The sequence below is a fragment of the Pelophylax lessonae genome (genome assembly GCF_965119305.1).
Source record: "Pelophylax lessonae genome assembly, chromosome: 2".
Taxonomy (NCBI): Eukaryota; Metazoa; Chordata; class Amphibia; order Anura; family Ranidae; genus Pelophylax; species Pelophylax lessonae.
In genome coordinates, this window is record NC_138769.1 from 554666103 (window position 1) to 554682412 (window position 16310).

Here is a 16310-nt window from a genome sequence, read left to right on the forward strand (position 1 = left end):
CCTTTAAATTGGCGGTTCCCACGGACCCCACCCCCCCCCCCCCCCCACTGAAAGTGCCCCCTTAAAAAACACACCAGCAACAAGTAAAAAACGTATTGGTTGAAAAATGACAGAAGGATTAGTAAAAATCCCCCAGCCTGTCAGCACATGTTTACACAGGAGATGTGTGAAGAAGGAGGAAGTGACCTCACGCCGCTAGAGGCCCAGCCCTCGAGCCCAGACAAAAGGTGCCTATTGAAACTCAATGTAAAATGTCACAGGAAAAATGGCCGCTTGCCCTTACTAGGCATTTGCCCACATCCAAGATGGCGCAGATCGGGAGCATGTGCAGAATCCTAAAATGGCTGCTGTCCTCACACAGAGCATAGAAATCTGCCCACCATAAACACGGCGGCCGCTCCAAACGGCGGCAAAAAAAGTGTACAATCACATTCTGGCTATCATCGGGGACCCCAGGGAGACCCCCCCGAGTTATGGAGCACCCCACCAAGTACTACAAGTACCCCATACAGCGCCCCCAGCGGGAGCAGGGAGGGAGGGAGAAAACCAACAACCCGCCCAGAAGGGGGATCCTACAGAGACCACCAGCCCTGCTATCCCCTAAGAGTGGGCCCACAATCCCCCAAAGACAAGGGGGTATCAGTACTCACCAGTCCAGGAAGCGGGCACCGCTCAGATACGGGAGACCTCCCACCCTCAGTGGGGGTGCCGTCAGCCAAGGCGGGATGCTGGCAACACGCGGGCGATCCGGGTTGAGACACCCTCAGCAAAGACGCAGCTCCGCAGGCTCATCCCCATTCAGAGGGGCACTGTCGTTGCGAGGCCTGGGCGTACCAGTAACCTGCAACGCTCGTTGGCAGGCTGGGACTCCATAAGGATCTATAATACCCAGTCCGAGGCCCAGCTCTGCAGTCACTTGTAGTCCTCCAGGAAAGGAATCCCTGACTAACTAGTGATAGTGAGAGAAAATAAAATCTATTGTGCAAAGAAAAAACACATGAATTCAGAAAAAAAACAAAGAAAACTGAGACACAATGTCCCAGTCAGAGAAACCTAACCAGCTCCTGAACTAGGCAGCGTAAAACTGAGGTAATATCAGATTGGGTTCAAGATAATGGTTGAGGGATGGCCCCCTAGTGGCGTGCCGAGGTATAAAAGTTTTTTTGTATCAACCTGATAATCAATTATCTGCCTAGCCTTGCTCCTGCAGAGGGCACCATTACCCATTAGTGAAGGCCAATACCATCGGGCGGCGACTGTCAGAGGACGTAATAGAAATATTCAGATTTCACATGCAGAGACATGAGTTTTCATGCCGCGTTTCAGGGAGGTTTTTATGCACGTTGACATCAGTTTTCATGCGTGTCTTTTATGTGCCCCGTTCACACCACAATGTTGATTTCATGTTAGTTTTTTTTTTTCTGCGCAAAACTCTGCATACAGGTTGCAGATTCCCGAGCAGAAAGAAAATCAGCACATGATACTAGTGTTGTGGTGTGAACAGGGCACATAGAGAACAATTTTTTTTTTTTAGACATTGCAGACACAGGTACAGAAAAACTCATGTCTCTGCACAGGGCGTAAACGAGGCCTTAAAAGTGGTTCTAAAGGCAGAAGTTTTTTTTTTTTATCTTAATGCATTTCATGCATTAGGATAAAAAACATTCTGTGTGCAGCAACCCCCTCAGTACCATCTCGATCCAGCGATGTTGCATGAGACACTCGGCTGTCCAGGATGCTCCTTCCTGATTGGCTGTGACACAGCAGGGAGACACAGCAGCGGGCGCCATTGGCTCCCGCTGCTGTCAGTCAGTGAGCCAATGAAAAATGAGAGGGGGCGGGGCCAAACAGTGATTCTGTGTTTGAATGGACACACAGAGCAGCGGCTCGACTTGAGTGCCCCCATAGCAAGCTTCTTGCTGTGGGGCACTCAGCAGGAGGGAGGGGCCAGGAGCTCCGTCAGGTGATCTGAGAAGAGGAGGATCTGGGCTGCTCTGTGCAAAACCAACTGCAAGTAGAACATGCTTGTTATTTTTAACCAAAAACAAATGAGCACTTTCTGTTTACATGAAACCATCAGTTTTTGTTTGGCTAGAAAATTACCCCCAAACATTATATATTTTTTAAAAGCAGAGACCCTAGAGAATAAATTGGTGGGTTTTGAAATATTTTTATTTTACTATCCTAAGGCAATGATTTAAAAGCCTTTACAGGTTACCACTTTAGATTTACAGAGGAGGTCTGGTGCTAGAGTTGCTGCCCATGATCTGACGTTCGAGGTGATACCTTATGTGTGGGATGATCGATTGGCACTTTTTTATTTATTATTAATTTATTTTTTCCACTTGCTTTAAAGAAAAACATTTTTATAATTTTTATTTCTGTCACAAAGAAATGTAAACATTCTTGTGACAGCAATAGGCATGTAAAAGGTACTCTTCATGGAGAGAGCTAGGGACTATAAGCCCCTAAACCCCTCTTCTGCTCTAAAAGCTTTTGATTTTTTAAAAATGGGTAAACAGGAAGTGATGTCATATCATTGCTTCTAGGTTACTATAGGGAAAACTGATCCCAGCTTTGTTTCCCTGTCCGGCTAGCTGGTCGCTGGGGTCTCCTGGTGGGACAGGAGAACCAGAGCAAGCCATGGAATGCAGTTGATGTCCCTTCCCACTGCTTGGAAAAGCAGTACAGCAGCTAGTTAGCCGCTAGGATTGCTTTTATAAGAGAGCCGACCGCCAGATCTAAAAAAAACGGTGCCTGAGAGATACCTACACCTGCAGGCATTACCTTGGTACAACCACTTAAGGACGATGAAATACCATGTACGTCAGTGGTCAGCAAGTGGTTTTAAAGAGGACACCCCCCCAAAAAAATGTCAATATTATGTAATACAGTGTATATATATATATATATATATATATATATATATATATATATATATATATATATATATATATAAACATGTACACTTAGGCTGGCCATACAATATACAATTTTCTTATTTAATTTCCTTTTGGTTTACCTTCAATTATGTAGTGCAAGGGCCTCCCTGATTGCATACAAATTTAAAGTGTTTACGTCTGACTTCATATTACAGGTGCACCTCAAAAAATTAGAACAACATCAAAACGTTAATTTCTTTCATAATTCAATTCAAAAAGTGAAACATATATTATACACACAGAGTGATATATTTCAAGTTTGTCTTTCTTTTGTTTTTATGATTATTGCTTACAGCTAGTGAAACCCCAAAATTGATTATCTCAGAAAATTAGAATATTGTGAAAAAGTTCAATATCATAGACTCATGGTGTAACACTCTAATTAGCTAATTAACTCAAAACACCTGTAAAGTTTTCCTGAGCCTTTAGATGGTCTCTAGTCTGGTTCAGTAGGTAAACAATCATGGGGAAGACTGCTGACTTGACAGTTGTCCAGAAGACAGTCACTGACACCCTCCACAAGGAGGGTAAGTCACAAAAATTAATTGCTAAAGAAACTGGCTGTTCACAGAGTGCTGAATCCAAACATATTAATAGCAAGTTAAGTGGAATGAAAAAAGCGTGGTAGAAAAAGGTGCACAAGCAACAGGGATAACCACAGCCTTGAGAGGATTGTGAAGCAAAGGCCATTCAAGAATTTGGGGGAGATTCGCAAGAGTGCACTACGGCTGGTGTTAGTGCTTCAAGAGCCATCCCACACAAAAGTATCCAGCAGGACGTGGGCTACAACTGTTACAATCCTTGTGTCAAGCCACTCCTGAACCAGAGACAACGTCAGACGCGTCTTACCTTGGCTAAGGAGAAAAAGGAAGGACTGGACTGTTGCTCAGTGATCCAAGGTCCTCTTTTCGGATGAAAGTACATTTTGCATTTAATTTGGAAATCAAAGTCCCAGAGTCTGGAAGAAGAGTGGAGAGGCACAGAAACCAAGTTGCATGAAGTCCAGTGTGACGTTTCCACAGTCAGTGATGATTTGGGGAGCCATGTCATCTGCTGGTGTTGGTCCACTGTGTTTTATCAAGTCCAAAGTCAGCGCAGCCCTCTACCAGGAAATTCTAGAGCACTTCATGCTTCCCTCTGCTGACCAACTTTATGGAGATGCTGATTTCATTTTCCAGCAGGATTTGGCACCTGTCCACACTGCCAAAAGTACCAATACCTGGTTTAATGATCATGGTATCACTGTGCTTGATTGGCCAGTAAACTTGCCTGACCTAAACCCATAGAGAATCTGTGGAGTATTGTCAAGAGGAAGATGAGACATCAGACCCAACAATGTAGATGAGCTGAAGGCCGCTATCAAAGCAACCTGGGCTTTCATAACACCTCAGCACCGCCACAGGCTGAACACCTCCATGCCATGCCACATTGATGCAGTAATTCATGCAAAAGGAGTCCTGACCAAACATTGAGTGAATACTATACTGTACATGGTAATACTTTTCAGTAAGTCAACATTTCTGTATTAAAAATCTTTTTTTTTTTTTTTGTTAATCTTGGGTTGTCACTAGCTGTAAGCCTTAATCATCAAAATTAAAAGAAAGAAATGCTTGAAATATAGCACTCTAGTAGTGAGTGTACAGCTAGTATAACAGTGTACTGTTCCCTCAAAACAACCCAACAGTGAGTACACCCCTAAGTGAAGGGCCCAATTAGCCATTTTCCCTCCCCGGTGTCATGTGACTCGTTAGTGTTAGAAGGTCTCAAGTGTGAATGGGGTGCAGGTGTGTAAATTTAGTAAAATTGCTCTCACTCTCTCATACTGGTCACTGGAAGTTCAATATGGCACCTCATGGCAAAGAACTCTCTGAGGATCCGAAAAAAAAGAAGTGTTGCTTTACATAAAGATGGCCTAGGCCAGTGATTGCGAACCTTGGCCCCCCAGATGTTTTGGAACTACATTTCCCATGATGCTCAACTACACTGCATAGTGCATGACCATCATGGGAAATGTAGTTCCAAAACATCTGGGGTGCCAAGGTTCGCCATCACTGGCCTAGGATATAAGAAGATTGAAGAACTAAGCTGCAGCATGGTAGCCAAGAACATACAGCGGTTTAACAGGACAGTTTTCCCTCAGAACAGGCCTCACCATGGTCAACCAAAGGAGTTGAGTGCACGTGCTCAGCGTCATGTCCAGAGGTTGTCTTTGGGAAATAGACATATGAGTGCTGCCAGCATTGCTGCAGAGGTTGAAGGGGTGTGGGGTCAGCCTGTCAGTGCTCAGACCATACGCTGCACACTGCACCAAATTGGTCTGCATGGCTGTCGTCCCATAAGGAAGCCTCTTATAAAGATGATGCACAAGAAAGCCTGCAAACAGTTTGCTGAAGACAAGCGGACTAGGGACATGGATTACTGGAACCATGTGTGTAAATGCCTTTGAAAAGTGATGTTTACAGAAGCCCCCCCCCCCCCTTCATGTATAAATGTCTATGAGAATTTCTGTGTACAGAAGCCCCCCCCCCCCCATATGTATAAATGTCTATGAGAATTGCTGTGTACAGAAGCCCCCCTTCATGTATAAATGTCTATGAGAATTGCTGTGTACAGAAGCCCACCTTCATGTATAAAAGTCTATGAGAATTGCTGTGTACAGAAGCCCCCCATATGTATAAATGTCTATGAGAATTGTTGTGTACAGAAGCCCCCCATATTTATAAATGTCTGAGAATTGCTGTGTACAGAAGCCCCCCATATTTATAAATTTCTATGATAATTGCTGTTTACAGAAGCCCCCCTTCATGTACAAATGTCTGAGAATTGCTGTGTACAGAATCCCGCCCCCCCCATATTTATACATTTCTATGAGAATCGCTGTGCACAGAATCCCCCCCCCCCCATATTTATACATTTCTATGAGAATTGCTGTGTACAGAAGCCCCCCTTCATGTATAAATGTCTATGAGAATTGCTGTATACAGAAGCCCCCCCCTATTTATACATTTCTATGAGAATTGCTGTGTGCAGAAGCCCCCCTTCATGTATAAAAGTCTATGAGAATTGCTGTGAACAAAATCCCCCCCCCCCCCATATTTATACATTTCTATGAGAATTGCTGTGCACAGAAGCCCCCCTTCATGTATAAAAGTCTATGAGAATTGCTATGTACAGAAGCCCCCCCCCCCCATATTTATACATTTCTATGAGAATTGCTGTGTGCAGAAGCCCCCCTTCATGTATAAATGTCTATGAGAATTGCTGTGTACAGAAGTCCCCCCCCCCCCATATTTATACATTTCTATGAGAGTTGCTGTGTACAGAAGCCCCCCATATGTATAAATGTCTGAGAATTGCTGTGTACAGAAGCCCCCCATATTTATAAATTTCTATGATAATTGCTGTTTACAGAAGCCCCCCTTCATGTATAAAAGTCTCAGAATTGCTGTGTACAGAACCCCCCCCCCCCCATATTTATACATTTCTATGAGAATTGCTGTGTACAGAAGCCCCCCTTCATGTATAAAAGTCTCAGAATTGCTGTGTACAGAACCCCCCCCCCCCCCATATTTATACATTTCTATGAGAATTGCTGTGTACAGAAGCCCCCCTTCATGTATAAAAGTCTATGAGAATTGCTGTGTACAGAAGCCCCCCTTCATGTATAAAAGTCTATGAGAATTGCTGTGTACAGAAGCCCCCCCCCCCCCCATATTTATACATTTCTATGGGAATTGCTGTGTACAAAAGCCCCCCTTCGTGTATAAATGTCTATGAGAATTGCTGTGTACAGAAGCGCCCCCCCCCCCCCCATATGTATAAATGTCTATGAGAATTGCTGTGTACAAATGTCTATGAGAATTGCTGTGTACAGAAGCCCCCCTTCATGTATAAAAGTCTACGAGAATTGCTGTGTATAGAAGCCCCCCCCATATTTATAAATTTCTATGAGAATTGCTGTGTACAGAAGCCCCCCATATTTATAAATGTCTGAGAATTGCTGTGTACAGAAGCCCCCCATATTTATAAATTTCTATGATAATTGCTGTTTACAGAAGCCCCCTTCATGTACAAATGTCTGAGAATTGCTGTGTACAGAATCCCCCCCCCCATATTTATACATTTCTATGAGAATCGCTGTGCACAGAATCCCCCCCCCCCCCCATATTTATACATTTCTATGAGAATTGCTGTGTACAGAAGCCCCCCTTCATGTATAAATGTCTATGAGAATTGCTGTATACAGAAGCCCCCCCCCCTATTTATACATTTCTATGAGAATTGCTGTGTGCAGAAGCCCCCCTTCATGTATAAAAGTCTATGAGAATTGCTGTGAACAGAACCCCCCCCCCCCCCCATATTTATACATTTCTATGAGAATTGCTGTGCACAGAAGCCCCCCTTCATGTATAAAAGTCTATGAGAATTGCTGCATACAGAAGCCCCCCCCCCCTATTTATACATTTCTATGAGAATTGCTATGTACAGAAGCCCCCCATATTCATAAATTTCTATGATAATTGCTGTTTACAGAAGCCCCCCTTCGTGTATAAAAGTCTGAGAATTGCTGTGTACAGAATCCCCCCCCCATATTTATACATTTCTATGAGAATCTCTGTGCACAGAATCCCTCCCCCCCCATATTTATACATTTCTATGAGAATTGCTGTGTACAGAAGCCCCCCTTCATGTATAAAAGTCTATGAGAATTGCTTTGTACAGAAGCCCCCCCCCCCCCTATTTATACATTTCTATGAGAATTGCTGTGTGCAGAAGCCCCCCTTCGTGTATAAATGTCTATGAGAATTGCTGTGTACAAAAGCCCCCCATATGTATAAATGTCTATGAGCAGTGCTGTGTACAGAAGCCCCCCCCCCCCCCCCCCCCAGATATGTATAAATGTCTATGAGAGTTGCTGTGTACAGAAGCCCCCCATATGTATAAATGTCTGAGAATTGCTGTGTACAGAAGCCCCCCCAGATATGTATAAATGTCTATGAGCAGTGCTGTGTACAGAAGACCCCCCATATGTATAAATGTCTATGAGCAGTGCTGTGTACAGAAGCCCCCCATATGTATAAATGTCTATGAGCAGTGCTGTGTACAGAAGCCCCCCCAGATATGTATAAATGTCTATGAGCAGTGCTGTGTACAGAAGCCCCCCCAGATATGTATAAATGTCTATGAGCAGTGCTGTGTACAGAAGACCCCCCATATGTATAAATGTCTATGAGCAGTGCTGTGTACAGAAGCCCCCCATATGTATAAATGTCTATGAGCAGTGCTGTGTACAGAAGCCCCCCCAGATATGTATAAATGTCTATGAGCAGTGCTGTGTACAGAAGCCCCCCCAGATATGTATAAATGTCTATGAGCAGTGCTGTGTACAGAAGACCCCCCATATGTATAAATGTCTATGAGCAGTGCTGTGTACAGAAGCCCCCCCATATGTATAAATGTCTATGAGCAGTGCTGTGTACAGAAATCACCTCACCCCCTATATAGGACATATGCAGCTAATTCCCTGTATAATTATCTATGTATAAGCACCACTTTCCTGACCTATCCGCAGCACACTCCACACAAACCTGCAAACAACCACATGCGAGTAACATGAACCAGGACATCACGTGACGTGACGTACAGCGGCCCCATACAGACCCGCCCCCTTGTACGTAGAGTGCTCTGTTGCTAGGAGACGGAAGGAAACTTAGCCTGCACAGCGGACAGGTACGGGGAGAGCGGATTAAAACCGGTAAACGGGTCCCGGAGGGGGGCGGGGCGAATCGTTCATCTAAAGACACCAGTTTGTTATCCGGTGACGCTCAGTGCTAACCGTGTAGATGTCCGTGTTTTCCGGGGACAGGGGCAGTGACATGATCTGACATAAGTCACAACTGTCAGGTTCCTGTATTGTACCGTTTGTAGTTGTCCCATTCATTGCTATGTGGTGAGCTCATACTAATGTGGTGGGGTGATTATAAAATAGGACTTGGCACTTTAGTGTATTTGCTCACTGAGGGCCCATTCACATTATAGTGTAGCATAAAGCGCAGCGATACGCGCTTCATTCTGCATAGCACGCCAACACGCCATGCGATTCCATGCTCTGCCAGAGATGGGACATGCACTTTCTTTGCTCCTTTAACATAAATGAGCTGCCCTAATACAACACGTTACCGTGTGTGTACTCACTATACAAACTAACAAGTGTGCTGCTAAAGCGTGTGAAAAAAAAAATACATGTGAAATACTATTAATATACACTCACCGGACACTTTATTAGATTCACCTAGCCAGTAGAGATGAGCTCCAGCGTTTTCAGGATCCCACCACCTTCCCGTCAGGAAGCAGACACTGAGTGCCAGTTCACATTTGTGCGGCTGCGGAGATCGCATGTAATTCGGAGCGCACTGCTCCTTCATTACATGCGATCGGAGGTGCGGATGCGAGTTCAGCCATACAGTTTGTATGGCTGAATTCGCACTGTATCCGACCCTTTTTTTCAGCCGCATCAGGATCGGATCGCACAGTGGTTCACACTTGTGCGATCCGATTCTGCGAACTTTTAGATCGCACTGCGATATGCGATCAAACTGGGGGTGTCATTAACATTTAATTGATACCCCCTGCGTATCGCATATGGCAGTGTGAACTGCCAGAGGTGCGGATGCGATGCGGGATTACGCTGCATATTCGCAGCCTTCCCGCATCGCACAAGTGTGAACCGGGACTGAACACCGCTAATCACAGGCAGTGAGACATTTCCTGATCTGTGCTGCAGACCGGGAAATGTCTCACTGCCTGTGATATGCCGTATTCAGTGTTGGCTTCCTGGCGGGATCGGGCAGGTGGGTTAGAACTAGGATCCCAGACACGCCTGAGTCCATCTCTACTTGCTAGTACCAGGTTGGACCCCCTTTTGCCTTCGGAACTGCCTTAATTCTTTGTGGCATAGATTCAACAAGGTGTTGGAAATATTCCTCAGAGATTTTGGTCCACATTGACATGATAGCATCATGCAGTTGCTTCAGATTTATCGGCTACACATCCATGATGTGAATCTCCTGTTCCACCACATCCCAAATGTGCTTTATTGGATGAGATCTGGTGACTGTGGAGGCCATTGGAGTACAGTGACCTCATTGTCATGTTTAAGAAACCAGTGGTGAGATGATTTGAGCTTTGTGACATGGTGCATTATCCTGCTAGAAGGAGCCATCAGAAGATGGGTACACTGTAGTCATAAAGGGATGGACATGGTCAGCAACAATACTCAGGTAGGCCATGGAGTTCAAATGATGCTCAATTGGTACTAAGGGGCCCAAAGTGTACCAAGAAAATATCCCCCACACCATTACACCACCAGCCTGAACCGCTGATACAAGGCAGGATGGATCCATGCTTTCATATTTACTCCAAATTCTGACCCCACCATCTAAATGTCGCAGCTGAAATTGAGGCTCATCAGACCAGACAACGTTTTCCCAATCTTCTATTGTCCAATTTTGGTGAGCCTGTGCAAATTGTAGCCTCAGTTTCCTGTTCTTAGCTGACAGGAGTGGCACCCAGTGTGGTCTTCTGCTGCTGTAGTCCATCTGCTTCAAAGTTTGATGTGTTGTGCATTCAGAGATGGTATTCTGCATACCTTGGTTGTAACGAGTGGTTATTTGAGTTACTGTTGCCTCTTTATCATCTGACCATTCTCCTCTGACCTCTGATATCATAAAGGCATTTTCCTCCACACAACTGCCGCTCACTGGATATTTTTTATTTTTCGGACCATTCTCTGTAGACCCTAGAGATTGTTGTGTGTGAAAAACCTACATCAGCAGTTTCTGAAATGCTCAGAACTAGGGATCGACCAATATAGTTTTTTCAGGGCCAATACCGATTTCCCGACCACCTTTCAGGCCGATAGCAGTTGCTAATATTCTGTACATTTTAACCACTTGCCTACTGGGCACTTATACCCCCTTCCTATCCAGGCCAATTTTCAGCTGATGGGGGGCACTGATGGCGGGCACTGTGGGCAGTTGTGGCATTATTTCCCCTCTTCAGTAATCAGGGCACTGGTGATCAGTGCCCTGATTACATTCCTCTGTGTTCCCTTACCGCTGATCGGGCTCTGCTCCTTCCTCACACGCAGTCTCTGTGTGAGGAAGGAGAGCTGGCGATGAGAGATGATCTCATATGTTTACATATGAGATCATCTCTCATTGCACGGCCCGATCACGTGGTAAATGGCCGCTGTGATTGGCCATTTACCACGATCTGTGATTGGCTGTGTCCAAGGGACACGGCCAACACAGATTTTCCCCGATTCGCGCTCGCGGGAGCTCGCGGGGAGCCTGTTTCTGGGAGGCCGTATAAAGACGGCCTCCCGAAAATTAGAGTCCGCGCTGCAGCCGTACTTCGGCTATAGCGCGGACCGGAAGTGGTTAAAGTTTTTATTTTTACACTGTCCTTTTAATTTTATTTATTTTTTTATCTTTATAATTGCTGTCACAAGGAATGTAAACATCCCTTGTGACAATAAGACCCCGTTCACACTGGGGCGACCTGTCAGGCGACCTGGTCGTCTGGCAAGTCGCCGTGGGTCGCCTGCCATAGAGCAGCACAGAACCCGTTCTAATAGGAGCGACACAAGTCGCTCCGACTTAGAAAAAGGGTCCGGAGCTTCTTTGGGGCGACCTGGAGCGACCTGGAGTGACCTGCATTGACTTCAATGATATGAAGTCCGTGCCGGCCGCTCTGAGGTCGCTGTGCGAGCTGCGTACCGCGACTTCACAGGTCGCCCGGCAAAGTCGGGTCGCCCCAGTGTGAACGGGGTCTAATAGGCAGTGAGAGGTACTCTTTATGGAGGGATCTGGGGGTCTATAAGACCCAAAAACCTCTTCTCGGCACTTAAAAGCATTCAAAACTCCAAGTTTGTCTGTTTTTAATACTGTAATTTTTTTTTAAATCTGGTGCCTTTAGGGCTCCAGTAACCAGAAGAGATGTCATGACATTGGAGACCTGATCAGAGCCGATTCTGGCTTTGTTCGGGTCCTCTGCAAGCCGGTGGACATGCTTGCCACTCACTCGGGCCTCGCAGTGGGACGGAAGACCCGGGTGGAGTGGCAGAAGGGAGCAAGAGGGGGGGTGTCCCCTCCTGCTGCTTGTAATATCAGCGGAGTGATTGATTAGCCACATTGGTTGTTATTACAAGAAAGTCGACCGTCTGCTCTTAAAAACAGTACCTGGGTGATGCCTGTAGCTGCAGGCATCACTCTGGTACAGCCACTTGAAGCAATATCGGCCATATCAGCAAGTTTGTGACCGGTACCAATACTTAAAAAAAAGTGAATATCGGCCTCCGATAATCGGTCAATCCCTAGCTCAGACCCAGCCGCCTGGCACCAACAATCATACCACGTTCAAAGTCATTTAAATCCCTTTTCTTCCTCATTCTGATTATAGGTTTGAACTTCAGAAAGTAACTTCACATCTAGATGCCTAAATGCATTGAGTTGCTGCCATGTGATTGGCTGATTAGCAATTTGTGTTACCAAGCAATTGAACAGGTGTACCTAAAAAAAGTGGCTGGTGAGTGTATATAGATGAATAAATATACTGAGGCTGTTTTTAACATTAAAGCGGAGTTCCACCCAAAAGTGGAACTTCCGCTCATTTGCTTCCTCCCCCCTCCGGTGCCACATTTGGCACCTTTCAGGGGGGAGGGGGGAACGGTTACCTGTTTTTGCCAGGTACCCTTCCCCTTTTCCGGGAGACGGCACAGCGGTGCTGTTACTCAGAAGTTTGGCCTCCTCCTCCCCCCCCCCCCGCCAGCGCCGAGCAAATCCGAATGCGCAGCGCGCATGCGCATTAGGGACCTGCCTGTGAAGCCCCAAGGCTTCACTGCCAGGTTCCCTTACCAGCAATGGCGATGGCAGCACTCGACAGCTGATGGAAACATTGGCTGCGGTGCCGACATCGCTGGACTCCAGGACAGGTAAGTGTCCTAATATTAAAAGTCAGCAGCTACAGTATATGTAGATGCTGACTTTTAATTTTTGGAGGGGGAGGCTGGAACACCGCTTAAAAGCATTCCCACCCTATGTAAATAATACAAAATGCAATGAAATGTAGCTGTGCCTCTAAGGCCCCTTTAACACTTGTGCGACCTAAAAGTCATGCGATTTTGCCGCGATTTTGACTGGACTTGAAACAATGCCTGTTCATCAAAGTTGGACCAAAGTAGTGCAGGGACTACTTTGAAGTCGCACAGATATGAGCGGTACTTATTGGAAATAATGGGGTATGACTTGTCATGCGACTTTGCAGTCCCAAGTCGCAGGACAAGTCGCAGGACAAGTCGCACAAGTGTGAAAAGGACCTCATTCACCTCTAGAATAAAATGCATATATGGGATGTGCAACCAAAACCCCAGTGCTGGGAGGTTCCAAATACTGTCCCATACACTTACTGTATGAAATACTGTATTTATTTATTTACATTACTGGAGTTTTATGCTACACCTGTGTTTATTTCAATATTGATTTATTATTGGTTTCTTTGATATATTTGAATATGGGATATATTTGATAAGTATTTAAAACCTCACAGCACTGGGGTTTTGGACGCACATCCCATATATGCAATTTAATCTAGAGGTGTGATAGAGGCAGCGCTGTATTTCTTTGCATTTTTTATGTGTGTACTATTGCCTCGCAATGATGTAATTGGGCCATAAAGCATTCCAAGAGTGAATTGCTTGTTTAGACTACGGGACAGTAAAACACCTTTTTGCTCCCACAGAGCGCAGTCCCTTGCCCCATCATGCTCAGTGCAGGGCTATGGACCCTGCATTGGTCTTGAGGATGTCAAGACCTTAGAGCACTGAAGTGTGGGGGAGAAGACCCTGCTGGGAACGGTCTAGCAGCCTGGAGGAGTAGGTAAGTAAATCTACTGTAAAAAGTTCCCTGGACATAAATGAAATTGTAACAGTGCAGTCAGTTTCCCAAAGTTAAGCTCGCCATAGATGGGTCCGTTCTTTTTTTTTGTGTAACCAGTGGTTTAAACAAAAAAACGGACCCGATTTACCTATCCCTACATTTGATGTGGGTGGGGGAATCCCCTCCGCTGAGCTATTGTATTCTGATAGCAGGGAGGCTTCCTTATTGTCAGAATACACTGATCAGCACTGCAGACTATAGCCTGCAGTGCTGATTGAGCAGATTTTTTTTCCATCAGGCTGGCTAAACAGAAGTTAATCAGTAGATCGACTTCTGTTCAACCACAGTGGCCATACATAGATCAAAATTTGTCCAGTCCCCACGGAACCGGCTGAATTTCAATCCATGGCCATTCTCAGGCTTTATAATATAATTAAAGGCAAACCTTTTTTTAAACTTTGGATAAAGTGAAGGACTAGAATCCCTGTTAGCAGTGGCGGCTGGTGCTCAAAATTTTTTTTTGGGGGGGGGGGGGGGGGGCGCAAAAAGAAAAATGTAATAGGTATTGCTTCTCGGCAAAAAAACACGGTAAAAAATTGCGTGACTTTGAGGTCATGGTACAAGCATGGCACAGGTGATGGTACAGGCATGGCACAAGCATGGCACAGATGGTATAGGCATGGCACAGGTGATGGTACAGGCATGGCACAGGTGATGGTACAGGCATGGCACAGGTGATGGTACAGGCAGGTCATGGTACAGGAGATGGTAAGGGCATGGCACAGGTCATGGTAAGGGCATGGCACAGGTCATGGTACAGGCATGGCATAGATGATGGTATAGGCATGGCACAGATGATGGTATAGGCATGTCACAGGTCATGGTACAGGCATGGCACAGGTGATGGTATAGGCATGTCACAGGTGATGGTACAGGCATGTAATAGGTCATGGTACAGGCATGGCACAGATGGTATAGGCATGGCACAGGTGATGGTACAGGCATGGCACAGATGATGGTACAGGCATGGCACAGGTGATGGTACAGGCATGGCACAGGTGATGGTATAGGCATGGCACAGGTGATGGAACAGGCATGGCACAGGTGATGGTATATGCATGGCACAGGTGATGGTACAGGCATGTCATAGGTCATGGTACAGGCATGGCACAGGTGATGGTACAGGCATGTCACAGGTGATGGTACAGGCATGGCACAGGTGATGGTACAGGCATGGCACAGGTGGTGGTACAGGTATGGCACAGGCATGGCACAGATGGTATAGGCATGGCACAGGTGATGGTACAGCCATGGCAAAGGCATGGCACAGATGGTATAGGCATGGCACAGGTGATGGCACAGGCATGGGACAGATGATGGTATAGGCATGGCACAGGTGATGGTACAGGCATGGCACAGGTGATGGTACAGGCATGGCATAGGTGATGGTACAGGCATGTCACAGGTCATGGTACAGGAGATGGTAAGGGCATGGCGCAGGTCATGGTAAGGGCATGGCACAGGTCATGGTACAGGCATGGCACAGATGATGGTATAGGCATGGCACAGATGATGGTATAGGCATGTCACAGGTCATGGTACAGGTGATGGTATAGGCATGTAATAGGTCATGGTACAGGCATGGCACAGGTGATGGTACAGGCATGGCACAGGTGATGGTACAGGCATGGCACAGATGGTATAGGCATGGCACAGGTGATGGAATAGGCATGGCACAGGTGAGGGTATAGGCATGGCACAGGTGATGGTACAGGCATGTCATAGGTCATGGTACAGGCATGGCACAGGTGATGGTACAGGCATGTCACAGGTGATGGTACAGGCATGTCACAGGCATGGCACAGATGGTATAGGCATGGCACAGGTGATGGTACAGGCATGGCACAGGTGATGGTACAGGCATGGCACAGGTGATGGTACAGGCATGTCACAGGCATGGCACAGATGGTATAGGCATGGCACAGGTGATGGTACAGGCATGGCACAGATGGTATAGGCATGGCACAGGTGATGGAATAGGCATGGCACAGGTGAGGGTATAGGCATGGCACAGGTGATGGTACAGGCATGTCATAGGTCATGGTACAGGCATGGCACAGGTGATGGTACAGGCATGTCACAGGTGATGGTACAGGCATGTCACAGGCATGGCACAGATGGTATAGGCATGGCACAGGTGATGGTACAGGCATGGCACAGGTGATGGTACAGGCATGTCACAGGTGATGGTACAGGCATGTCACAGGCATGGCACAGATGGTATAGGCATGGCACAGGTGATGGTACAGGCATGGCACAGGCATGGCACAGATGGAATAGGCATGGCACAGGTGATGGAATAGGCATGGCACAGATGGTGGTATAGGTATGGCACAGGTGATGGAATAGGCATGGCACAGATGGTACAGGC

At 46.3% G+C, this 16310-nt stretch overlaps 1 protein-coding gene across 1 annotated transcript in view; it reads left to right on the forward strand.

Annotated features, from left to right (window-relative positions):
* Positions 1-8663: 8663 nt before the first annotated feature.
* Positions 8664-16310, forward strand: part of DRC2 (dynein regulatory complex subunit 2) — a 78627-nt gene continuing 70980 nt past the window's right edge. The window contains exon 1 of the mRNA XM_082245104.1: positions 8664-8672. The gene's annotated coding sequence lies outside the window, so the exon portion shown is untranslated. The remainder of the gene's footprint in view (positions 8673-16310) is intronic.